Source organism: Ochlerotatus camptorhynchus, unplaced genomic scaffold (assembly GCF_037179485.1).
Source record: "Ochlerotatus camptorhynchus isolate MF236.1 unplaced genomic scaffold, CSIRO-AGI_Acam_v1.1 ptg000330l, whole genome shotgun sequence".
In the NCBI taxonomy this organism is placed as follows: domain Eukaryota; kingdom Metazoa; phylum Arthropoda; class Insecta; order Diptera; family Culicidae; genus Ochlerotatus; species Ochlerotatus camptorhynchus.
In genome coordinates, this window is record NW_027040818.1 from 8,304,200 (window position 1) to 8,329,522 (window position 25,323).

Consider the following 25,323-nt stretch of genomic DNA (forward strand, 5'->3'; position numbering starts at 1 on the left):
CTTGGACGGTTCTTCAGCAGAGAATAGCTGTCATCTTGGGTGGATGGAGGCGACTCGAGTTCGAAGATTTGTTAAGACCTGCCCTATTAGGAATAAACGGCAGACATAGAGTGGCAATTCTGAATATGTTTATTACATATATCTGCTTCGTTAACGATTGTAACGGTAGAATTGATTTAGCTGATTTGAACTTTCATCTTGATGTAGCAAATTGACGGTAAAACAAAAAAACTTTGTATGCTAAACTGACAAATAAAACTTCACTTTTACAAAAAAAAAAAAAAAAAAAAATCCAATATGGCGGCCATTGGGTTCATAAAAAGTGGTAAATACCCTACTTTATGGATATTTCCGGAACGGGGACGACGTTTTGATGCTGAAAATCAATGCCTGACGCAATTTTGGAATCTAATATGGCAGCTATTGGTTTCAAAAAGATTCAAACAGCCTACAATATGGATATTTTTGGACAAGAGACTACGTTTAGAGGCTGAAAATCGATGTCCGATTGAAGTCCACGATAGCGGCCATTGGTTTATAAAAATCTGTGAAATACCCTACAATATGGGTATTATCGGAACGGTCACGACACGTGAAGGTCGCAAATCTATGTTCGACGCCATTCTGGAATGCAAGATGTTGTCGCCACCCTGGATTCCAAATAGGCGAGTGACATCAATTTTCGGCCTTCCGGTCCTTCCCATTACGAACATACCCATATTGATGGGTATTCGTCACTTTTATGAACCCAATGGACACCATATTGGATTTTGAAATGGCATCGAACATAAATTTTCGGCATCTACACGTCGTCCCCTTTCCAAAAATCACCGATTTCTCACAAATAAAAGCTCGATCTCACAAGGAGACAATAACAAATGATATAGGAATCGTTCCTCTACCTGATTGTGGTGTTTGCTTTCGAGGTTGAGATTTTATTTGCGAGAAATCGGTGATTGGTGTGTTTTGTTACAAAAGCAAATACGTTCAAATATCAAAGTTCTCCAGATTTGTTAACACAAAAACGAAGCTCACGATCATCAAAACAACAACAATCATTACTTGTTGTCTATGTCACACTCAGTCTAGACGTCTCATCATCTAGTCACTCAGTCGACACTCAGGTTCCGAATGTCAGATGTGAACGTCACTCTTTCGAAGGATTGTCAGATAGCTCAACAAGTCAGTCGGAGTTTGGTATGGTGAGTGTCAATGGTGAGATTCGTTTAATTATGCTTTGGCTACGTACGCTCTCGTGACAATCGTGAGATTTTGCAACTCTGATTGTAATGCGGCTTGAAAATTTATTATAGAGCTTTTTGACGTTTTATCGGCTTGCCTGCGCTAGCTCAATCGAAGAAGACTTAGTGTGAGCAAGAGGGAAGCAGATTGGTTTGGAAAAAGAATGAATCTATATTCATTCCCGTGTGCTAGATAGAGAAAGACTGTTAAACGTATACAGTTTTATTTATTTGGTTATCTCACCTCAAAAGGCCTGGGTTCAATCCCAGTCGGCGCCGCCGGGATTTTCTGAGGCATAAAATCTCTGATCACTCCCGGTCCATGAGTTGATGGATCGATAGGTAGGGTCCAGGTGTGGGAAAGCTGCCTCCCTGGCGTCGGTAGCATTGGTACTCAGTACGAAACAAGCTTGCAATTGCTCACTGCAGCTAAAATGATATTTTTCGTAATTATGAAACATTGAGATACTGTAACGATTATTTTTATTTTTAAGATGCAAGAAGAGGTGGTAAAGATTGTATATGACATATAAAATTTGTCAATTTTGCTTTCAGAAGGTCACAACTAGCGATTAGCTGTAACGATGAGCAACACGATGAGCGAACAATCAGCGATCATAAAATCGCTAGTTGTGACCTTCTGAAAGCAAAATTGACAAATTTTATATGTCATACACAAACTTTACCACCTCTTCTTGCATCTTACAAATAAAAATTATCATTATAGTATCTCATTGTTTCATAATTACGAAAAATAGCATTTTAGCTGTAATGAGCAATTGCAAGCCTGGTACGAAATACAAACAAGATCGACGGAAAACAAATCGAGGGCAAAAAACCCGAAATTTTCTGAATTAGACGAACCGAAACGAAACATAAAAGTATTCCGCGGAATTCTATTTCGAAGCGAAATAAACGGTACAACTCGAAATATCGCATACCCTTAGTACAGTACAGAACTCCAGCAACACAAATTCATATAATTATGTTGAGGCAACTGCTATACAACCAAAACCAGTCATGCAAAGGTCATATAAACTGTTTGTTTTTTGCTTTATTAGAGAGACTTTCAGCTTCGATGATATAAACTGATATAGAACATTTGTGTTGTTTGGGATGGTGCTGCTATTTACTTTTGAGAGCTGAGACTGCAGCAGTCTTTCTCGGAAGAAATATGTACCATTATGTGTGACATTTGGCCTAATGAGCTATTCTGCCTAATGGTTCTCAGACCAGTGGAAGTCGGCCTAATGGCCCTTCACCATTTCGATTTATGATAAATGTATAACAGAATCTGTAGTGAATAAGCTACTTTTTCCTGAATATATTATTATGTCTGACACTGACTTAAATCTTTGCGAGACAATTTTCTAACTGAAATGCATCGATGAAACTGAACTTAAATAATTAAATTTGTAAACATTATTTTATTACATTGAATTAGACAGACGTTGCATAGAAAAATAAAACTGCGCTCCAATTTCCTAGTTGGCTGTAGCTTAAAAATCGTTCCCAATCAAGGCCACATGCGTCTAAATCACTACCATTCATTATCACCAAGCACCAAACAATGTCAACTAGGCGTCGAATCTCTTATCAGTTGTGACCCACCGTCCACTCGTTATCATCAATCAGCATTGATTCTACTATGGAACCATCACGTGCTTTTTCACGTAATATTCTCCTTCTGACAACTCCCTTCTACTCCCACCCACATCTGCTAATGACGACAAATCAGGGAATCACAACTCACACCTCTTCGGTGATAACAGAAAACTTCCACCAACGACGGAAGGTGATAATTGAACAGAGTGTGTCAGAATAACAGTGCCTTTCAAACAACAACAACGAGGCACTTTTGCATAATATCTGCCAGTAAGACAATTAGCTGTGAAAAATCACGAAGCTTCTATCTATCCGAAACCGTCTAATTAAAATGTAGCTGTCAACAGTGAACTAACCTCCTTTTTGACTTACCCCGTCCAACCCGGTTCGTACCAAATTCGCTAACCAGTTCGATCGGTGAAGATGGATTTTTCGGGGCCACGCTACGACTGCTGAATCATTGAATGGAACGATTTCCTTAACGAGCGGTAATTGCGCATATTGAATTAAACGGATAAATGGCACTCTATACTGCCTATACAGTAACTATGAAGCCACCACGATTGTTTGCCTTTGGATCTTAACATGAGGAGAAAGTCGTGTGCGTATGTATGCGACGGAGTGGTAATTTATTTGCTAGCAATGCAAAGTTTGATGCGCACCAGAATGAACTGGATATTGGTCGGGAATGGAAGGATCGAGCAAGTGTGGACTGGATTTTCCACCTGAACCTAGTTTCATACTATGAGTGGCAATTTCTTGAAACGAGCTGTGATGCGAAATTAATGGTTACATAAACATTTTAAGTGAAGAAGAATTGTAAGCAGAAGCTGAAATCAAAATAATATCCTTACCTAAGAACCGCTTTATAGTACGTTTCAAGATCGATTGAAAATATCGCTTACTAAACTTTGCACTTAAATTAGTTGAACTCCATTCACTGCAGAATCCACGAACTGCAACGACCGTCCCCACGGAGCACTGGAATAAATCAGCTTCACATTTGAATGAGCTGATGAGGAACTTTCGTTCTCAATTAGTACTTGGAATTTAACCCTCCCTGAAACATCCGAATTGCATTAACGGGGAATCCTTCCCAGGAGAGAGGAAAAAAACGCAGCACAATCCCGTGCCTGAAGTTGAGCGATTGCCACTCAGCAGCCACGTCTTTCATCGAATACGTACCGTACATGGGACTAATTCGAATCCACAGTAAGGTGCCGACAGAATTGCAAATCGAGCTGCAGAATTGAACAACCACCACACACACACACACACCCTCACACTCTCGATAAAAAAAAAGCTCCTTCGCGAGAAAGTGACTAAAAAAAGAAATTGAAAATCCATCCGCCAAGTTCAAACCGTCGTCATCGAAGATTTACGTTCATCACGAAAATCCATTAGTGACGGTGGTGGTGAATGGTCGATCCGTTTGCATTTCCATTGCTCGATTTCTCTCTCTCTCTCCCTCTATGTATTTGAATTCGATCCCACTTGAGGGAAGCAGGCAAAAAAAAACCCGGTGAAAATTCAGTGGAAGAAGAGTTAATAAATATTCGTTTCTCAAGTGCACCGAAAAAGTTTCCCCCCGGTTAGCTGATAGCGCTGGGTGGTGCAAATTGCGATCTGATGGAGGGAATGTTTAAAATTCCAATATGTAAAACTAGCCGCAGTGCCAAGCTTTGGGGAAAAATTGGACGATGAAGAAAAACGACTACTAGAAGTGATAGTCGCCCTCAGCAGAACAGTGTCCCAGCACCCAGGTAAAGTGAGCCCACTTTACATTCGCATAGACGAAACTAACCTACCGTAGAAATGCAGTACCCGTTCGATTTTAGTACGGTTCGATTTTGACACACGGATTTTGCCATTTGTGCTCCTTGTGGCTACAATTCTAAATACAAGATGCATTATTTATAACGTCTATGCAATAAAGATGACTCACGGTGGTATAATTAAAAAAAAACCGCTCGATTTTTGCAACACTATATTTTCGGGCCTGTTGCCAAAATCGAACGGGTACTGTACTCGCGAATGGCAAAATTAATGGCTTTTGTGAGAAATGAGATTTTTTCAAAGAGTAGCTTTCGGTATCTGCTCTGACAATGCAGGAAATTATTCGACCGGAATAGATTTGAATTGATGGGAAGGCCCACTTTGGGGGGGAGGAAAATGCCAATCTTTTCGATGGAAAACTGGAACCAATGACATTCAAGAACAATATTTAGCGCTGAGGAGAAGTTCCGGTGGTTCACCCAGAGCACCTCCAACGAGAAAAAATCAAAAATTGGATGGCAGTAGGCCTTTTTTACTACACTCGCTACGTTGTTGGGTGCGACAGTCTGTTTGTATTAGTACAGTCATGCTCTTCCGTCGTCTATCTCAAACAACACAAATGGTAGAACAACATTGGAGTAAAACGAAAATTATCAAATAACTATCATATGACAATGTGTTATTTTGTTCTTATTCCTCAAATTCGTACCAGCCAACGGCTGAAAGTATCGATAGTGAAGAAATCAATCAATCAATCAATCAATCACTCCTTATCATACATACGTAACCACATTGTTGACGTCACTTTCACTTCTTGCGTAAGAACTGATGAGGATGAAAGAGACAGAGTTTTCTTTCCGGTTGATCCAGATAACATAAATCCTTGCGCTTAAATCAGAGAGCGTAAGGGCGTCGTTGCGTCAAATTGGTCGTGACACATTGCGAGTATCAGTGAGTCATTGCAGTTTGCTCAAAAGGGCCAGAGACAAATGTAAGTACTTTCGATGATTACCCGTAGTTACAATACCCAAGTAGCAATTCTGACTTTGTGAGGGTTGCATACACCAGGTTGTAAACTCGTAGAATGCTCTGAAACCTTCATAAAGTATGCAATGCTGTTTGGGTAGTGAAGATATAATTTTGAGTTAACGATGGGATTAAGTCAAAACATCGAGAAATACCGTATGCGTGATAATGTTTGCACCATCGTACAAATAAGGCTCCCGTTTCACCTGTGCATACAATTCCTTGGTTTTCTTTGCATGCACGTAACCTACAACTCATACCGTAGTAGGCTGTGTATAAAAGAAAATAATTTACTTAGTTTGACAGTTGCACCGTGACGAAGTGGCAGCATATTCGTGATTTGCCCCACGCGCAAATGTCGCAAAAAGACATTTCAATCGCCGTGGGAGTGTTCTGGTGGACCGTCAAAAGAATTTTAGGCCGAGAAAAGAAAGGACAACTATCCGCGAAGGTGGCCACAGGTCGTCCGAGGTCAGCTCGGGTTCCGAGGGTTATCACTGCTGTCAAAAGGAAGATTCGGGTGAATCCAGTGCGTTCAAGAAGGAAAATGGCAAAGGATCACAGGATCAGTGACTTTACGGCACGGAAGTCGAGGGCACGGAAAAAAACTCACATGATTACCAACCGCATCTGGGAGCTGCGAGTCGAACGATGCAAGAAAATCTTGAACTTCCTTAAGCGGAAAAATCCGGAAATCCTGTTCACCGACGAGAGCATGTTTACCGTCGATCCCGTATCAAATTCCAGAACCTACCGGTATATTACTTCTCTTCCGGTAAAAGACGTGGCCGACGAGCACAAGAACGTGTATCTGACCAAGCATCCTGCTAGCGTTATGGTGATTGGATTGGTGGCTTCCGATGGCAAAATAAAAAAATTGACCCGGTGTTCATTCCAGAAGGCAACAAGGTCAACACGGAGGTTAACATCGCGATTTTAAGTAAGTATGTTCTTTCGTGGATCAAATAACAGTACGGTCCGAAGCCAAATATTGTATTTCAACAAGATGGGGCTCCGTGCCACACCTCGAACCGCACTCAGAAGTGGTTGCAGGAACATCTTCCGTTCTGGACGAAGGATATGTGGCCGCCATCCAGCCCCGATCTAAGTCCGCTGGATTACTCAATATGGCGCGTCATGAAGGCCAAGGCCTGTTCTAAACGCCACCCCAGTACAGCAAGCCTCAGACAAACATTGACCCGTACCTGGACTATGCGGTACCGTGCGTTTTGTGACTCTTGTGCTCTTTGCTGTGTTCGTCTACTACACCTATTGTTTTTCACTGTGTGAAGAACGCCAGCATACGTGTTATTGACAGTGTGTTGTGTGTTTATAATGTGACATGTTTCGAGTATTGGAAGATTTTGTTTTTTAAGACTAGAATCCAGTATCTGTGTGCGATCGAATGCGAAGACGTGTTGGTTGGTGACGGAGTGATCCAATAGTGCTGTTCGTTCTCGTAGTGTTGCTATCTTGCAATCTTCAGCTGCCTTCACTTCCCCTGACCGGCCAAATACGGAAAAGCTTTAAAAAAGACAAAGCAGTGCCAAGAATAACAAAACGGTCGGCAACCTACTGCCGACGGTCAAGGACAAGTTGGACCCAAACAACAGATCGAACGTCATCTACAGGATCCCATGCGTGGGATGCGCATCGTGCTACGTAGGAATGACGTCAAACACACAAACCATGTGGGAACAAGGGAAGACAGCTGAAGATTATGAGATAGCAACACTACGAGAACGAACAGCACTATTGGATGACTCCGTTACCGACCAACACGTCTTCGCATTCGATCGCACACAGATACTGGATTCTAGTCTTAAAAACAAAATCTACCAATACTCCAAACATGTCACATTATAAACACACCCAAGGGGTGGTCACTCTACACACTTATTTTGCACCAACATTTTTCTCAGTGTACCTCAGTGTGCCGCAGCTGTACTGGCAGTGCCAAGAAGTTATTGAACTGACTTTTGTTTGCTTGTGAATAATGCCTTGTTTGGCAACCCGGTATGTTAACAGCTCATGTTTTAGTTTTGTTTTTCAATGTTTTCAAAAACGACACGGATTCCAGTTGAGACTACAGACTGGATGCATCCGTCTCCAAGGATGCCTGCAACGGACGAGCTCCATTGCTACACTAAAGGGTGATACGGTCAAAATTTTGTCAAGGGAAAACGCGTGTAAATCGGTGAAATCGTTTATTTAAAAAATCAAATTAAATTTCTTTTTCAAGTTCAATTAGTATAAAATTCAGGAAAAATATTCAGTTAGGCTTCCGCTTTTCCAAATCCGAATTGCCGGGCCTTACGCTTGACCCCTGCCATCAGATTTTGTACAGCCACCTTGTCTACCTTCTTCGCCGCAGAAAGCCAGTTTGCCTTGAACTGCTGCTCGCCCTTAGCAGTTTTTTTTGGTCTTCTTTAGGTTCCGCTTGACAATAGCCCAGTATTTCTCAATTGGGCGGAGCTCTGGCGTGTTGGGAGGGTTCTTGTCCTTGGGAACCACCTGCACGTTGTTGGCGGCGTACCACTCCATGGCCTTTTTACCGTAATGGCAAGATGCCAAATCCGGCCAAAACAGTACGGAACAACCGTGTTTCTTCAGGAAAGGCAGCAGACGTTTATTCAAACACTCTTTCACGTAAATTTCTTGGTTGACAGTCCCGGAAGCTATGAAAATGCTGCTTTTCAAGCCACAGGTACAGATGGCTTGCCAAACCAGATATTTCTTTGCGAACTTTGACAGTTTCATGTGCTTGAAAACATCTGCTACCTTTCCCCTTCCTTTTGCCGTATAAAACTCCTGTCCCGGAAGCTGCTTGTAGTCGGCTTTGACGTAGGTTTCGTCGTCCATTACCACGTAGTCAAACTTCGTCAGCATCGTCGTGTACAGCCTCCGGGATCGCGCTTTGGCCGTCGTATTTTGTTTATCATCGCGATTTGGAGTCACTACCTTCTTGTAAGTCGATAGTCCGGCTCGTTTTTTGGCTCGATGCACGGTTGTAGACGATACACCCAGCTTATTTGCGGCATCTCGGAGAGAGAGGTTAGGGTTTCGCTTGAAACTACCGGCAACTCTCTTTGTCGTCTCAGCGGCTTCCGGTTTTCGATTTCCCCCCGATCCAGACTTCCTGGCTGTCGACAAACGTTCCCCAAACACTTTAATTACATTTGTAACGGTTGATTTGGCAACTTTTAGCGATTTTGCCAACTTTGCGTGCGAGTAGCTCGGATTTTCGCGATGCGCGAGTAAAATTTTGATACGCTGCTCTTCTTGCTTGGACGGCATTTTGACAACTGAAGAGTGAATTCCAAAATCAAAATAGGAGCAACATTCTACACAAACACCTTCAAAATGAGGGGTGTTCAGGTTTTTTAAATGCAAAAGTGAAAGAAATACGTCAAGTTGATATTGACCAAATTTTGACCGTATCACCCTTTATCCTTCCATCTTCGGCCTTCTGGGAGCCGGCAGAGAAAACGGGGGTGCGGGGGTCGACGTATTGGGACAATGCAGAAAATAGCATCTTCCAGCACAGTACTGAAACAATCCGCAGCATCATTGATACTAGCGGTCGATTCGATACATTGCCAATCAATGTCCGCAAGCACATTGTTCAATACAGGCGAAAGTCCAGAGAGTAGCACTCAGATGACGGCATATAAACAATCGGAATGAGCTACTCCAGTAGACTGGAAATGGGCGAGGTACTTAGGTAGCTGGTTAGTTTCGCTGAGACAGCAATCAGAACGCCTCCACCGCGCGATTTTTGACTGTTCAGGGGAGAGCGGTCAGTTCTGAAGACAGTATAAAGTGATCCGAAAAGTTGCGATGAATTGATCCGGTCATCCAGCCCCGTTTCCGTCAATACATTAGCTTGACATTAGCTTTTTGGCTTCGCACCTCCATATGTTGCTGTGACCAGGCATACCAAAAGTACCGCCTCATGACAGTATTCCAACGGCTGTCGCTTTCTTTTTCCTACGACAGCCTTGAGATTGAGCTATAAGCGACAGCCCACAGTGAGGCTGTTATACGACATGCAACGTTGCCGTCTTGTGCAGTACACGGTAGCTCGTTCTTAGTCATGTATTTTGTTCGTTCGGCTATGACAGCCTCGGATGGTCATTCGTAACGTTCCTCGTACATACAACAAGCAGTCCGTTAAACTGCCGATTCGTTGCTGCTGTCTTTGAAATTTTGTTTGTATGTCGTAAGACTGCTACTACGTTCGTGTTGCCCATTGCAAAATTTTCATCCGATATTTTTTTAAAACGCGCGGTCTCTGGCGAAAAATATAAGCCTACCCGACACCAACCTGACTTCTACCAAATCCCAACCCGATGTTGGCCCGACATTGACCCGACATAAACACATAATTGACCCGATATCGACCCGACATTTGGCCGACGTTGACCATCACATTGATCCGACATCGGGCCGACATATCTGTTCGGGATCATTCTTCTGGGTTTCTTCCATACTCCACTGCCGTATATCAATTGTGTATAATGTCTCGTGACAGCCTTTTCGTGACAGCCATTTGGGTAAGCTGAGCGATGTCGTCGGTTTGTGAAGGCTGTTATGACGACAGATACATTGAGAACCTGGTCATAAAGAAATGTTTAAATACAGCCCATTCGGTTCACTTGGAACGTGGAACGATGATTTTAGCAAAGCGGGTATAGATGCGACTGTTCTAATACAGCTTTCATTCGTTCGTGCGTCCGCTGTTGCCAATACACTTCGAATTAAGATCTGAACGTACGGTAGCAAGCGGTAGTAAAGCACACAAAGCAACAGTCAATTCAGGTATAAACCAACTGTCGCGAGGAGGCTGTGACGTGAACAGTGAGGAAGAAAATGGCAGTTATCTTGCTCAATGAGCTATGTGAGCTACTCGAGGTGCCTCAAAAGTAACTCTGAAATTGCTCATGATTAGGAGCTGTCTTGCCCGTTGGCTTGATAGGTTTTAAAAGGGCCTACACGGCAAATGAATCTGACTCACATTTGAATCCCGTTCACTCAAATTCGCAAAAAGGTAGGTCACTTATAGAATGAATAAATTTTTACATACTGGTGACATCGCTATGATGAGACAGCGAAATCCTTCCCCCAAGCTCTTGCCATTTTCCTATCCTTCGACAATGTACCCCTCTAACCTCGGGTAAGCCGCGAGTATTCGGCCCAACTCCTACTAGCCATAGAATTAAGTGAATTTTGTAACAAACAAAGAACAATGAATTATCGGCTCCGCAAAGCTAACGCAATTGAGCCTTAAAAGAAAATTAATCAAATATGATTAAATGTTACTCATATATGCATTAATGTCACTCAAATATGAGTACACCGGTATTTTTCAAACCAGTTTCGATATCACTTTTTGTTTGGGAACTCTATTTATGTTTTGGAATCTTCGTGGAAGTTAAACATTATTTAATTTCAGGGAACCTCATTATTGTTTGCGGAGCTTCATATAATTTTAGGATACTTTTTCGAAGCATTATGAGCTTGGCATACTTCAGGAAGTTAGGTATAAGTTCAAGAAATTCCATACGTGGAACTTCGCGGAAACTCAACGAGGAACGTAGAAGCGTAGCAAAATTTGTAGAAATTTTGGCAATTTCGTAGCATTTTGAGAAGCTGCATAATACTTCATATAAGTGCAGGGAATTTTGCAGTAGATCTAAAAATAGTTCAGCAAACTGCTAAGATCATCAGGGATCCTCGCTTCAGCTTAGGGAACTTGCAGTTTATCGGAGCCCGTGAATTTCGATAAGTTATTCATCTTCTCTACATGAACAAATACGGTTTTGAATTGCGAAAAAAAAAAATTCAAGACCCTTAGATTAATCAACATTTCCAGGATATTCTGAATCTAAAAAAAAAAAACTAAAAATAACACCAAAGTATTTGGTCGTTTCGCAGAGGACGTTTAGCCGAAGAACATTTCGCCGAAGAACATTTTACCGAATGGGTAAATTCACCAAATTTTAATCATTAATCAATATACAATTAAATAAATTTGGAACGTTTTTAAATGATAGATATTCCCACACTGAAAGTGTATTTTCGTTATTTCTCTGAAAACCGTTTCGTAAAAATGAATATCGTACATACAACACATCTTTCTTAAATGGTACGAAACATTCGTTTTTCCTGTCATCTGGCGCAATGTCAATATTACGCCTTATTCGTATAATATACAAATACATCTTCGTACAATCAAACCAACAACATCGCTTTTTGTCTCCTAAAGTGCTGATTGTGTGTTGGAGATGGGATATTTTTTTTAGAAATATTGTCGGTTTGACCAATACATGCAAGCTACCACAATAAATCAAATTACTCGTCGCGGTGGTTTAATGCTAGAGAAAAAATACATGCAAGCAGCAGAAAAAGCAAGAGAAATCGAAGTACCGCTCCATGAGTGCTTCTTATTTGCCTTTAGCTATATCATTACTCATAGCTCAGATAGTGCGATGGAAACAGCACAGACCTAACGATCGAAAGGTTAATGAGTCGAGTCCGGTCTGAAGTCTATTTTTATTTTTTGTCATATTTATTCCTTCCAATGATGAAGTTATTTTTACCCATCCTCACTAACACACTCCACATTTTCGGTTTCCACAACCAACACTTGTGGACCGCTGGTTGGGTGTAGTGATAGCGAGTGTGGCAGTTCTAACGAAACTAGCTTCATACAATGTACAAATCCATTTCGTTGCAGAAAACAACGAATAAATTCGTAGAACAAACGAGCGATTTCGTTGTATAAACGAAATTTTATTTTCAGTGCATGTAAAGCAACTCGAAAGAACTGCTCAAGTTTAAAAGAAAGAAGCGTTTCTATAAATATTGGTTATTAAGAAAATAACAAAACCAGTACAACTCGAAGGAACTGCTCATGTTTAAATGCTTTTTTCTATAAGTCAAAAATATTGATTGTTTTAAAATTTCTGAAATCAGCACTACTTGAAAGAACTGGTCGTGTTTAAAAGAAGGAAACATTTCTATAAATGTAATACCTTGTTTTTTTTTATTTCCGAAATCAGTACACCTCAAATGAACTACTCATGTTCAAAAGATGGAACCATTTCATTTGAATATCAGTTCATACATGGATCTCGTTGAAAACAGACGTACAATCAAGTGTAGTGCAAACTTATAACGTAAAGCAGCGTTAAGCTGTGTTCTTTTGTTTTCGTTGAACAATAGAAGCCTTCTGTAAAGAAGCACGGAATCTAGTGGAACAATGACCGAATCACAGCTCAAGGCAAATTCGCTGAGAGTGCGTTTCGAGCGCGGTAACCCGGAACCCTCGGATGTGGAAGTTTTCAAATTCATGAAAACCAAAATGATGCTAAAGTGTGACAACCTCCTCTCCATGTACAAGGAGAAGCAGGAACTATCGGTGATAATCATGCTTAAAACGGAGGATGATCTGAAGTTCACCCTACGGAAGTTGCCTGGAAGTATGGAGTTCGCGTATGATAAGTATCAGTGTACGTACAGTGGTTCCATTGTCACCAGCTAATGCGATTGTGCGGTACGTCCGGATCTTCAATCTCCCTCCTGAGGTTGAAGATCGAGAGATCTGGGATGCGCTCTCGAAATACGGGAAAGTGCAACGTTTGGTTAGGGAGAAGTACCCAGCGAGCACTGGGTTTCCCATATGGAACTCGGTGAGGGGTGCGTACATCGAGCACGGCTTTATTATGAGGGGCTCGTTAATAAATGCTTTCAATGTGGCGCTACTGATCATTTGAAGGTGGATTGTCCATACCGGAAGGCAGTCAACGATCGCTTGGAATCGAATCATGGTTCTTACAGTGGAGCAGTGACCGGTGGAGCGAATTGGTCCAAACAAAATGCCAAATCTGCTTTATCAGGAAGTCAAGGTCAGCAAACAATGACCAACCTAAATTAGTTGTTGGGAAAGGATGGAGCAAAAAAGCCGGACGAGGGAGACAAAGAACCAGGAGCGGGTAGTGAGTGCCAGAGCGAAAGAGAGCTGCAAAAATTGCCGGACCAAGACCTTGAAAAGAAACAGTTGGTGGAGAGTGAGATAGCTGGACCAAGTGAAATAGTTGCCAAGTTAGACGATGCGATGGAGGCTGAGTTCGGCGACGAGAACGACGCTGATGCAAACAATTGTTTGAAGCCGATTGTTCAGTGAAACGGGTGTATGCGAAGGGCAAGACGGGCGATAGCGGATCTAGCTCAGATGTATCAGCTGATGCTGCAGAGGTCGACAATGGAGAAAACAGCACCCACACACACAAGCAAGTATCAGTGAACAGCAGGGAGTGAAAACACGAAGTCGTTCAAAGCAACTTAAACTCGTCCAGGACAGAAAAGCGAGAAGTCGCAGTAATCCAAACCGAAATCGTTGTAATTCGGAAACCAATGCCACCAAGTCTGGTGGAAGAAGAAATGGAAAATTGAACAGTAGTCAGTCAGGTAAATAGGTAGTTTTTTTTATTGGTCATGATTGAGTAGATATCGGAAATTAAATTCGTTTGTAAAGTTGCCTCGATTAACTTGAATAGTTCAAATAACACAGTTAACAAATCTCTTCTCAAAGAGTTTGTTGGTACACATGATTTGGACATTATATTTTTGCAAGAGCTTCTATATGATAACTTCTCTTTTATTCCGTCACACTCTCCCATAATAAATCTCGCGAAAAGTGGTTCTGGTACCGCCATTTTGGTGCGTAAAACTTTCGATTATTGTCAGCCATTGCTGGATTCAAACGGACGCATTTCTTCTGTAGTAATCAATAACTATGTGAACGTTTTCGCTTTTTCCGGAAGCAATAGGAAAAAAGAACGAGATGAATTATTTCTGGATAACATGGCTCATCTCAATAAGGCTGGATCTCTTTTTAGTGTGATTGGAGGAGATTTCAATTGCATATTGAATGCAGCTGACAGTGCTGGTGCAAATAAGAATTTTTCGACTGGTTTGAAGAGATTAATTGATCTTTTCAAATTAAAGGATATTGCGTTGGAGTTAAATAAAGCGAATTATACCTTTTTCAGAAACGAAAGTAAATCTAGGCTAGATAGGTTCTATGCACCTGCGGAGTTCGTTCAAAGCGTTTTAGATTTTTCGACTCTTTCTGTGGTTTTCTCGGATCACTGTGCAATAATGATGAAAGTTAAAATATTATCTACTGATTTCACATCACGAGGTCGTGGATATTGGAAAATGAACAATTTCGAATATCACAGAAATACAAGAAAAATTCTCTCAAGATTATCAAATTTGGAAAGGAAGACAATCATACTTAATTGATAGAGGTGTTTGGTGGAGTTCTACAGCAAAAACAAAAATAATGCAATTTTACAAACGAGAAAGTTGGGATCTAAATCGGTGAATTTCATATGAAAAGAGCTATTTTTATTCAAAGATGATAGAGTGGATGAATAAAACTAGCAGCGGTCAAGAAACGTTACTAGATATCAAAATGATAAAATCGCGATTATTAGAAATCGAATCAAACCGCTTGAAGCATTTGAGTAGCAACATCGATGAATCAAATTTGTTGCAGGGTGAAATGATGAATATTTTCCAAGTTTCTGCTCAGATAAAACGATTAAAATCGTGTAAAATGATGAAGCTATTGGATGGGACGCAAATTATTACCGATATAAACATTTTGAAACGCAAGATTTACGATTACTACACTGAGACATTTTCAAACTATGCTGTGTCAGATGGAGACGGTAGTCCAGCTGATGACCCGATTAATTAGATTGATAAAACATTAAATGATTATGATCGAAATGAATTAGTTCAACCAATTGATGAAACAGAGCTCAAATCTGTCCTTGAAAGTTGTTCCCAAAAGAAAACTCCGGGACCAGATGGGCTTAATTATGGATTTTATTTAGCACACTATGATTCGTTAAAGTTTGATTTATTCGAAATGTTTAATAATTACTTGAACGGCTCCAAACGCCCAGCGACCAATTTTACGGATGGGATAATAACCTTGATTCCTAAAAAGGTGGAAACAGCTTATCCTTCGACGATTATCGTCCCATAAGTTTGTTAAACTGTGACTATAAAATTTTTACAAAAATTATTGCCGAATGGGTAAAAAAAAGTTTTAGCCAAACTGATTGGTAAAGGGCAAACAGCATGTGTAAATAATATGTCAAGCCTTGATAACCTGAAAGATCTGAGGAGAATACTAACTAAGTCTTGTGAAACAAAAACCTTTAAGGGGTGTCTTGTTAGCTTAGATTTGAACAAAGCTTTCGACAGCGGAGATCATGCTTATCTTTGGAAAGTATTGAACAAATTTTGATTTCCTTCTCGGCTAATATATTGTTTGAAGGTTTTGTATGAAAATGCTAAGTCGCGAATTTTAATTAATGGATTTCTTACCTCAGAAATCGAAATCAATTGCTTCGTTCGCCAAGGATGCCCATTGAGTATGATACTCTTTTGAGAAAGATTGCGGCTTCCATTTCAGGTGTCCTTGTGTTCGATAAGTTCATAACTGTAATGGCATTCGCTGATGACATAACATTTTTTATCAGGAATGATGAAGAGTTTGACAGGCTAATCGACATTTTTGATTCGTTTGCTAAATTTGCAAAAATTAAAATTAATTTTAAAAAATCCGTATTTCCTCGAATAAATCGAGCCCTTTTAGGACCTCAGATTATTTCTGAAACCGATAGTTTAAAAGTTTTCGGATTAGTTTTCGAGAAAACTTGGAATACTACTGTTAAAACAAATTATTCAAAACTGATAAATAATATAAAAGTTGTTCTAAATTTACACTGTGTACGACGGTTGAATATAATTGAAAGATGTCAAGTATTGAATTGTTACATTCTTTCGAAGCTTTGGTATGTTGCTCAGATTATTCCTCCATCTAATGCTCATTTGGGAAAAATCAAATATTCATGTGAGAAATTTATTTGGAAGGGTTTTATATTCAAACTCAATAAGACTCAACTGTATCAAGACTATTGGCAGGGTGGATTAAGATTGATTGACCCAGAGGCTAAATGTAAAACCTTGTTTTTGAAAAATGTCTTCCTTTCTGAACACGAAGAAGGAATCTTTAAGGAAGAAATCTTTTTGATTTTGTGCAAGTTTCCTGAAAGACTCACAAGAAATGCGAGAGAATGGATTACTGAAGGGAAATATCTTAAAGAACACTTTGATCTCACGACAAAAAAACTTTTGTATGGTCATCTTTTGGAGTCATCCAGACAGATGCCGAGTATAGAAATTAGTGTGGCTGCTGATTGGAGAGTGATCTAGGAGAATATTTCTTACAATTTTCTTTCCATTCATGACCGTTCCAAAGTTTTTGGATTTGTGAATGATTTGATTCCAAATCGTGGAAAATTGCAAGCGTACAATATCGGAAATTTAACATCTGTCAGCTGTGATAAATGTGGTTTGGTTGATTCCAATCATCGACGTTTGAAAGAATGTCCAGAAGCCAAAAAAATATGGGAATGGTGCAGTTATGTTATACAGTCGCGGTTTGGTTTAAATTTTCATGATCTTGAAGATGTTCTCCAGTTCGAATTAAATGAAAAAATAAAAAACACAAAGCAGTTTTATGGCTTTATGGCTTGCTTTTACGAGCAATTACGTTCAATTTGAGGGTAGCAGAACCATCGATGTTTGTTTTTAAAAAGGAAATACGGGAAGTGAGATGGAATAATCGGAATGCTTTTAAAGTTCATTTCGGTAACTTATTAAACATTTGTTAACTGTTTTCAATGATGTTTGATGAAAAGATAAAGAAATTAGGTTAGTTTAATACTCTGTAGCAAACGAACTCTGTTTTATGTAGGGGAAAAGTTGGCTTCGGCAATACCTTAACCTATTATCGTCAGGGGGGTAAACAAAGTTCTAGAGCACTCAAATTAGGCCAATAGTTGCTCTGAAACACAATGTATCCACATGCCTTTTCCCCTTGTTATTAAAAAAAAAAAATTAAAAATAAACCACGCGAAATTACCCATTCTGTGAATTCAAGACCAACAATTGAAAAGGGCCTAAGACCGAAATGTAAGCAAATCGTTCTATAGCTTTATTCGATGGACCATGCATAGCTTTTGCTACATAATTAAAATCACTTATGAAAATAATTTGATTGAAAAAATATTTAACCTTTAAAAAAGGGCCTACCACAAGCATATACCACAAGCATAAGGCCTTATGATGGCAACGGATTTATTTTTTTGATAGGGCAAGGCACAGGACAGGCGAATAATTCAAATTGTGACCCTGCTTCTTCTGATAGCTCTGAATCAGAAAACGGCGATGATAGTAAGTTTGGAGATGCCACCATGATAAATGACTTCTCTATCTACGAATATTTTGAACCATACCGCAACGAATCCATAATTGGATTCAATGAAGATGCACCTGATGAAAATGTTGAATCAAATGGTAAGCACTTTACATATTCGTTATTACAAAAATAATTACTAGTTTATATCTTTAGGCGAATATTTTGTTAATCGGAAACGAAAAACAGAGAAAACCATCGAAAATCAATCGAAAAAGATACGCTATTCAACAGGTAAGTGATGTAGAATATCAACAGTACACAAGTGCAAAGTGTATTTTTTTTTGTTTCCGTCAGCTAATTTCGAAAATGTAAATATTTTGTAGATGACGACATTGATGATGACCTAGCGATGGAAGAGCTGCAAAACAATAAAATTGTTAAGAAAAATACACCCCCTGCGATGTTGAATAAGCTCTACAAGCAAAGAGGTTTAGCATATACGCGACCAAACGGCGTAAAAGTGTCGGCGCGAAGATGTGGAGCTCCCCCCGTTGTTCAAAACTGCAGTGCAGTTCCAAATACGACAACGATGTGCGATTGAAGTTATTGAGAAACTTTTTACACCTGTCATCCTCAGCGCAAAACCAATTCCTCGGCAACCATGTGTCCATTTCTTTTGTGGCTGAAAGCAAGGTATGGTTTTATTATTATAAATTATTGTTGAGTCCTCTTGATTATAATATGTTTTAGGCGATCAATTCAAGAAGAGTGTACAGTTTTAAGTACAACCTCCCAGGAGCGGGTGGCATGGTGAGAGTGTGTAAAACCATGTTTTTATCGACGTTCGATGTCAAGGAAAAAAAGATGCGCTGTTTGATCAATAACAAGATCAAAGGTCTCGGAATCGTATCCGAAGATGGACGTATAGTTAATAGCAGGCGGCATACGATCAGCGCGGAAGAAAAACAGTACATTGAAAGCCACATCCAATCTTTCCCTGCGTACACATCCCATTACGGCCGTGGCAAATCATCTAAACTGTATTTGAACGCCGATCTCAATATTACGAAAATTTACGATATGTATTGTACAAAATGCAAGGCTGACTCCATCAAACCTGTACACTACAATACATATAGAGCAATATTCCGCTCCTTCAATCTCAGCTTCCGGAAACCAAAGGCCGATACGTGCGGGGAATGTGACAAATTCAGTGTCAAAATCAAGCATGTCACCGACGAAACCGAGCTGCAATCACTGAAGCAATCACAGGAGGAACATCAGTTGAAGGCTAAACATGTCTACGAAATGAAAAAAGCGGATGTAATGAATGCCAAGAAAGACGATGGAGTTGTAACGATTTCCTTCGATTTGCAGAAGTGTTTACCGACACCTCACTTGACGTGTGGACAAGCGTATTACAGCAGGCAGTTGTATACGCTAAATTTAACAGTATTCGAGACGAACCGGGGAAAGAATCTGGCTTACTGCTTTTTGTGGGACGAGTCAAAGGCACGTCGTGGCGCACAGGAAATCGTCTCGTGCATTTTTAGCTACGTGCGATGCTTAGTGAGTGATGCTGAGTCAAATAGAGAGGTTTCGATCCGCCAGGTGAACTTATTTTCCGACAGGTGTGGTGGCCAGAACCTAAATTTTGTGATGGTTATGATGTTCGCCTATCTGCAAGAATGATTGACTGCAGAAGGCAATAATATAATCATCACTCATAAATTTATGGTCTCTGGTCACTCGCACATGGAAGTCGATTCCGTGCACGCTGCCATTGAAAGAGCTAAGAAGAAAAACATCATGGATATAGAGACTCCCCGTGATTGGGCGGTTTTTATATCGCAGGTGCGCAGGCGAGTTCCCTTCGTTGTAAAGGAGCTTAGTCAATCTGATTTTCTGGCTTTTAAAGAATTAGAGCACCGATACAAACGCCCAAAATCGAACGTGGCTGGACAACCACTCCAGTTTAAGCAAATTATGATATTCGAGTACCGACCAACAGCGATGGGAAGGGTGTTTTATAAGATTGATCCAAATGATGAGTGTTTCCGGGAATTCGTCATAGCTCCAGAAGATCATTTGCGTCAAACACCCCTTCCAGTACTCACACCAATCACTACGACACCGTTGCCTCTTCCACAAGCAAAACTAGAGGATTTAAAGAACCTTCAACCGTACATTAACAACAAGGCGTACTATGAGACGGTTTTGAAGAACTTAGTGCCTGCCAAGCGAGGAAGAAAAAACAATCCGGCAAAGAATACCATTTCGAAGACGATATGGATATTCACGAAGCCGATGAAGAGGAGGTTCCATAGTGATTTCCGATTTGTTCAATAAAACTGCATTTGTCTTGTCCAAATTGACTTATTTTTTCTCATTCAATCAATTTTTTTCACAATATTATCTTAACATAAAACCGATTTTATTAATTATTACATCACAATGCAAACAGCGCCCTTAACAGCGATCAACCTTCAACGCCGGAGTTCAGCCCATATAGAACCGTTTCTGATGCCATCTTAGCGTCACACGGTCCTGGAAACTCCTGTGGCAATCCTCGCATTAATGGCACCGTTCGTCGTTAACAGCTTACAAGCCCTGCTGAAACGTTTCGAGCAAACGCAGAAATTCTTCTCATCCATAGACTCCCGTTTGTGACACATCAGCAGTAAGCTAGAAACACACGTCTCTTCACAAATATCACACCGATACTTGCCTTAAAGCAAATTTAGGTCTCTCCTTCTCCGAACGAAAACAAATTGATTGATTGTATTGAAAAATATAGTGGCCTCAAGAAAACGATATCAACAATCAGCCGTATCGAAAAGGGCTTTTGTTATTTTTCGGTAAACAAAAGCCTTATCACGTGGGCCTCATCAGAAAAACTGACATCTGAGAGCCATAACAAAAAGGGCGCATGATGTTTTCCATCCAAACAGAGGTGGATTATATATTTTTTTGTTTTTTGATGAAAATAAGCTGGTAAAGTCAATTATTTTATCAAGATAATGCTCAATCCATCTTATTTCAACACCTTACACTTTTAAAATTAGACAAACTTATGTATTTTTTAAATCGGATTTAAAAATATAACGTTCAATCTAATAGCCATTTTTCTAAATGTTTACATTTAGGTCTTAGGCCCTTTTCAATTGTTGGTCTTGAATTGTCCCGTTCCCATTTTAGAGATACATTTCTAGGAAGTTAAGGAAAGAACTCTATGGGAGTATTGATTAGAACTCCATGTCAAATGGACGAAATATTTCCAAGGTAATTATTAGAAAAACTCCAAATGAATTTGTTGGCTTTTCTGAGGAAAGTTCGATTATGGGAAGTCAGCGATTATGTAAAGGAATCCTGGTCCATTGCTAATGAAAACCCCAAAAAACAAACACCATAAACGAACAGCAACCCGGATGGTAGAACTATCACACAAATTCTAGGATAAGTTCCATGATAATTCTAAATATGATTTGAAATTTATTCTGAAAAGATTTCCAAGAGAATTCTGAGAAGAATATTCCAAGGAGATTTCGAGAAGAAATTTGACAGGTCTAAACAGAATTTCCTGTCTTTTCAAAGATTAATCACATTAAATTTGTGTGGAAAACTCAAACAAACTCATTATAGGATCACTTTTTTTCATAAGTCTATTATAAATTCGTGAATCTTTAAGAGAATAATGAAAAATTCGATTGCAATCTCAATATGTATTTAATGTTGCTTTGAATTTCCTGCATTGAATTTCTGAACTGTTATATTTTGTGTGAATCTCAGAGCGATTCTCAAACTTATCTTAAATTAATTTTGAAAAGTACTTTGTGTGTCATAGATTCTAGAGATAATTCATGAGAACATTCTAATGAAATACTGTGGTGAATTTTACGAGTTTTCAAGGTAGTTAGTACATAGGTAATTTTTTTCTATCTATGTAATGACTCATCCAACCTACCGATCCTTTTGGCTCAATTGCATTTGATATTATGCTTGATTTAAATGTATTTCACTCGACCGGGAAAATTTTAATAATTCCAGGAAAATACAGGAATGTGGAATTTGCTACCGCAAACTTAAGAAATACTTATGCTGTTTGACAGAAGTTTCAATTAACCTAGTCTTATTACGTCGGCATTATAGCGTTCTGCGCGAATCGTCCAACATAATTCAAAATTACCGCCCTCTTCCCTATTTAAAGTCCTGACTGCGCTCTTACCTTTTCGTAGTATGTGATTGACTCGGTTCTATTTAAGTTTTGGATTTCTGTTGATGGAACCCAGAATGCAGTTGTTAGGCCAAGAAGCACAAGTTGCAATAGGTTACATAAAGGAGTGCAGAATTATGTTGAAAAACAAGGCAGGGCTTAGATCTAATTTGGACCACCCATCACCTCTATTTTTAAAGTGGATTTCTTAGTTTATTTACCTTTCCGTACGTATGTTTTATAATGAGAAACAAATTGTTGAGATATTGTTAAAAATATAACACTGCATCTTGACCCCAAACTCGGCCTACGGATTCTAAATCAGGCCAAACGCATTCAAACGCCATTGAATGCACTTCGGCCTATTGGATGAAGATACAAAGTGATTCGGTTGGAGCGTTTCTTTTGTTTTTGAGGAAAATGGGTGTAAACATTCATATCACGCGTTGACTTCGTTTGGTAGCGATTGAACTAAAGTAGCGCTGCCCAGAATCGTGGTCTCAGGATCTCACCAATGATAGCATGCTAGTCCAATTTTATTCATCAGTCCAGAATGAACGATACATGGACAAATTTTAGCTTGAAACATGCCATCGAACACAGTCATTTAAAAAAACACAAGCCAAGTGACAAACGACCATTTTCATCTTAATAATTTGACTATACTACACTACACTATGACTACACTTTGTTTTCATTTTACTAATCCGCAGCAGCATTTCGAGAACTCATAGGATTATAGAGGAGGCTCACGGTGTTTTTGAAAGAGACTCAATATTGAAATGTTCCATCACAGTGGGAAAAATCGAGCCAACAAGCGGAACTTAATTTTGCCACTCGATTGGTCATGGTTTCATCGACGGCAGAAGACCAATAGTGGTCTATTTTGCACAATTTTCCTGTGATTATCAATAAAACATAAAGCCAACGTAAAACCGAAACCCATTACCGCAAGATAAGCAACTTGCCAGCGTTAGTTTTCCTCTAACCCCCAGGGCTGCCCGTGACAGTTCGTACAAAATGCGAGTCAATAAAATGCTCCAACATGACTGCAGAAGAACGCCGGCTTCAAAGTTATCCGAGCAGTTCAGCTCTCGGCTGCCTTTGGATTTTCCTGCTGCTAGTTTTTCCACGACCACCGAGTTGCTGAATGAAGGAAAATTTCGTCGTTCTCGAGTTGACTCAACTTTGTGTGCGGTGGTGAGACATCCGCACAAAGAACTAAATTTCTTCTACATGGTGTACGCTCAGCTCTAATCCATGGTGATGACAAGTTTTAAACTTTCTCCGTGATGGGTGGATAAAGAAAACTAATACTCCAGAACATCAGGTGTAGATGACACTCGCCATGAAGGTGGTAGCTTTCATTCAACTCATCTTCTTGCCTTCGTGTACATCCCATGAAACTGACGGGAGCTCAGATTGACATGGCAAATTTCAATTTTCCGATGACTGCACTCGCCATTCGAATCCACGACTTGACTTCTTGGCAATCCTTTTGCAGTTTGTCTCGGAATTTCTTCAAGTACTTGCTCTGCACAGGAATAATTACGATTTTCATCCCTAGCAGTTGCTTTTGTTTCTGCTCCGTTGGTTGAACTCTGCCGGTGGCGATGCTCATTTTCTAGCGGAGCTACTTTTCAGCTTTCCACTTGGTGAAGCGGAATACGATAAAACTCTGATCCCGCAAGAACATTCCCCACCAGCACAAAAACCAGCAACGGAATGCTACGGTGACAGTGCTTGCTGCTGACAACCAGCCAGAGCGGAGGGGAACTGTAATATAGGTAGGTCCGGGAGCAGTTTATGCATCAAGTGCATCTTGGCAATTTAGCACAATGTCTTTGGGTAATCAAGCATCTCTCGGTGGAGACAAAGAATCGGGCAATTTGCGATAGTACCCTATTTCGGTGGGGATTGGTTATCGTGTGCACGATGGAAGTTGTTTTTGGAGCTGCAATTTGCAATTGAAAGGTTAGTTCCAAATGAGCTTCAGTTAAGATAAGGGGAATTATTGGTACTCATTTCTTCTGAGATTGATAGGAGATTTTGGTTGAACTGACTACAGTGGGTAGGTTCATCAGAAAGAATTGGTTCAGAAAATCCTGAAAATCATATATCCTACACACATTTTAGAAAACATGAAAAACTTCCAACTGGCGAAACCAAAATTCCAATCACCACACTACACACACCGACGACAACCGCACTTGTACACCCACATATAGTCTTGCACTGCAACCAAACGCTGCATTCCCCTTCAATTGAAACAAATTGCCCAATTATTGGACTGTATCTCATCGTCATCATGGCAGTGGTGCGACGGTGGACAATAATAAGCTCAAATCAGCGAAAAGCGTTCCGCAGTTGGTACGATTTTTGCACAATACTTCAACCATTTCCATGCCAACTGTGGTCATCCAGGATGGTTGGGAAATCGGATTTGTGGTTTCCATGATATGGTCACACTTTCGGAATGGACAAACACTACATTGAATTGCTCAATGCTAAGAATGGGTCAATCCAGCTTGGTTTTTTTATTCAGCTTTTTTCAGCTCATTTAGGACTGTTATTATATGCGGCTTATTTATCTTATCTTAAGCTCATTGTTCCATAGGTCTTTGAAAATGTGTGGAATTGCTATTTTTAATCAAGTTGGTTGCAATGGTCTATTAATACAAAAAAGCAGTTATATCAACCGTTATCAGTTTGACACAACTTTCAAAATAGGTTATGTTATATAATTATAGATAAAACAAAAAAAAAACGATGGCAGAAATATTGTTGTCGCGCTGCTTACCTTGAATTCTTCCTTATAGCTCGAACCTAATTCCACAAAAGTCTTCAGCAAATACAATGACACTTGTCCACCTCAATTGAGATAATCTTTCTCAATCACCCTTTCTTCCAAGCGCAAATGCTTTCCCGTGTCACCTACTAGGCCAAGAACTTACACACAGACACATACACTCGTTGGGGGGAGACCCCTTTGCCGATCGAACTAAACTGCGCGACGGTCGAAACCGAACTGAACTGATAAGAGAATGGCAAGCTACCAGCGCAGCGCGCGCGCGCATGTGGCTTTAGCTTGTGGGGGTGATTACTGGTGCCTGGTGGTGTTGTCTATTTGGGTACCTTTGCTACACGACAAACACAAAACTGCAATCGCAAGT

The 25,323-nt window shown here is 40.1% G+C and overlaps 1 protein-coding gene across 2 annotated transcripts in view; it reads right to left on the reverse strand.

Moving 5' to 3' along the window:
- The window catches only part of axo (axotactin), a 213,166-nt gene extending 188,068 nt beyond the window's left edge, over positions 1-25,098 (reverse strand). For both annotated transcript variants that reach the window (XM_065230353.1, XM_065230351.1), the window contains exon 1: positions 24,951-25,098. The gene's annotated coding sequence lies outside the window, so the exon portion shown is untranslated. The remainder of the gene's footprint in view (positions 1-24,950) is intronic.
- Between the last annotated feature and the right edge of the window lie 225 nt (positions 25,099-25,323).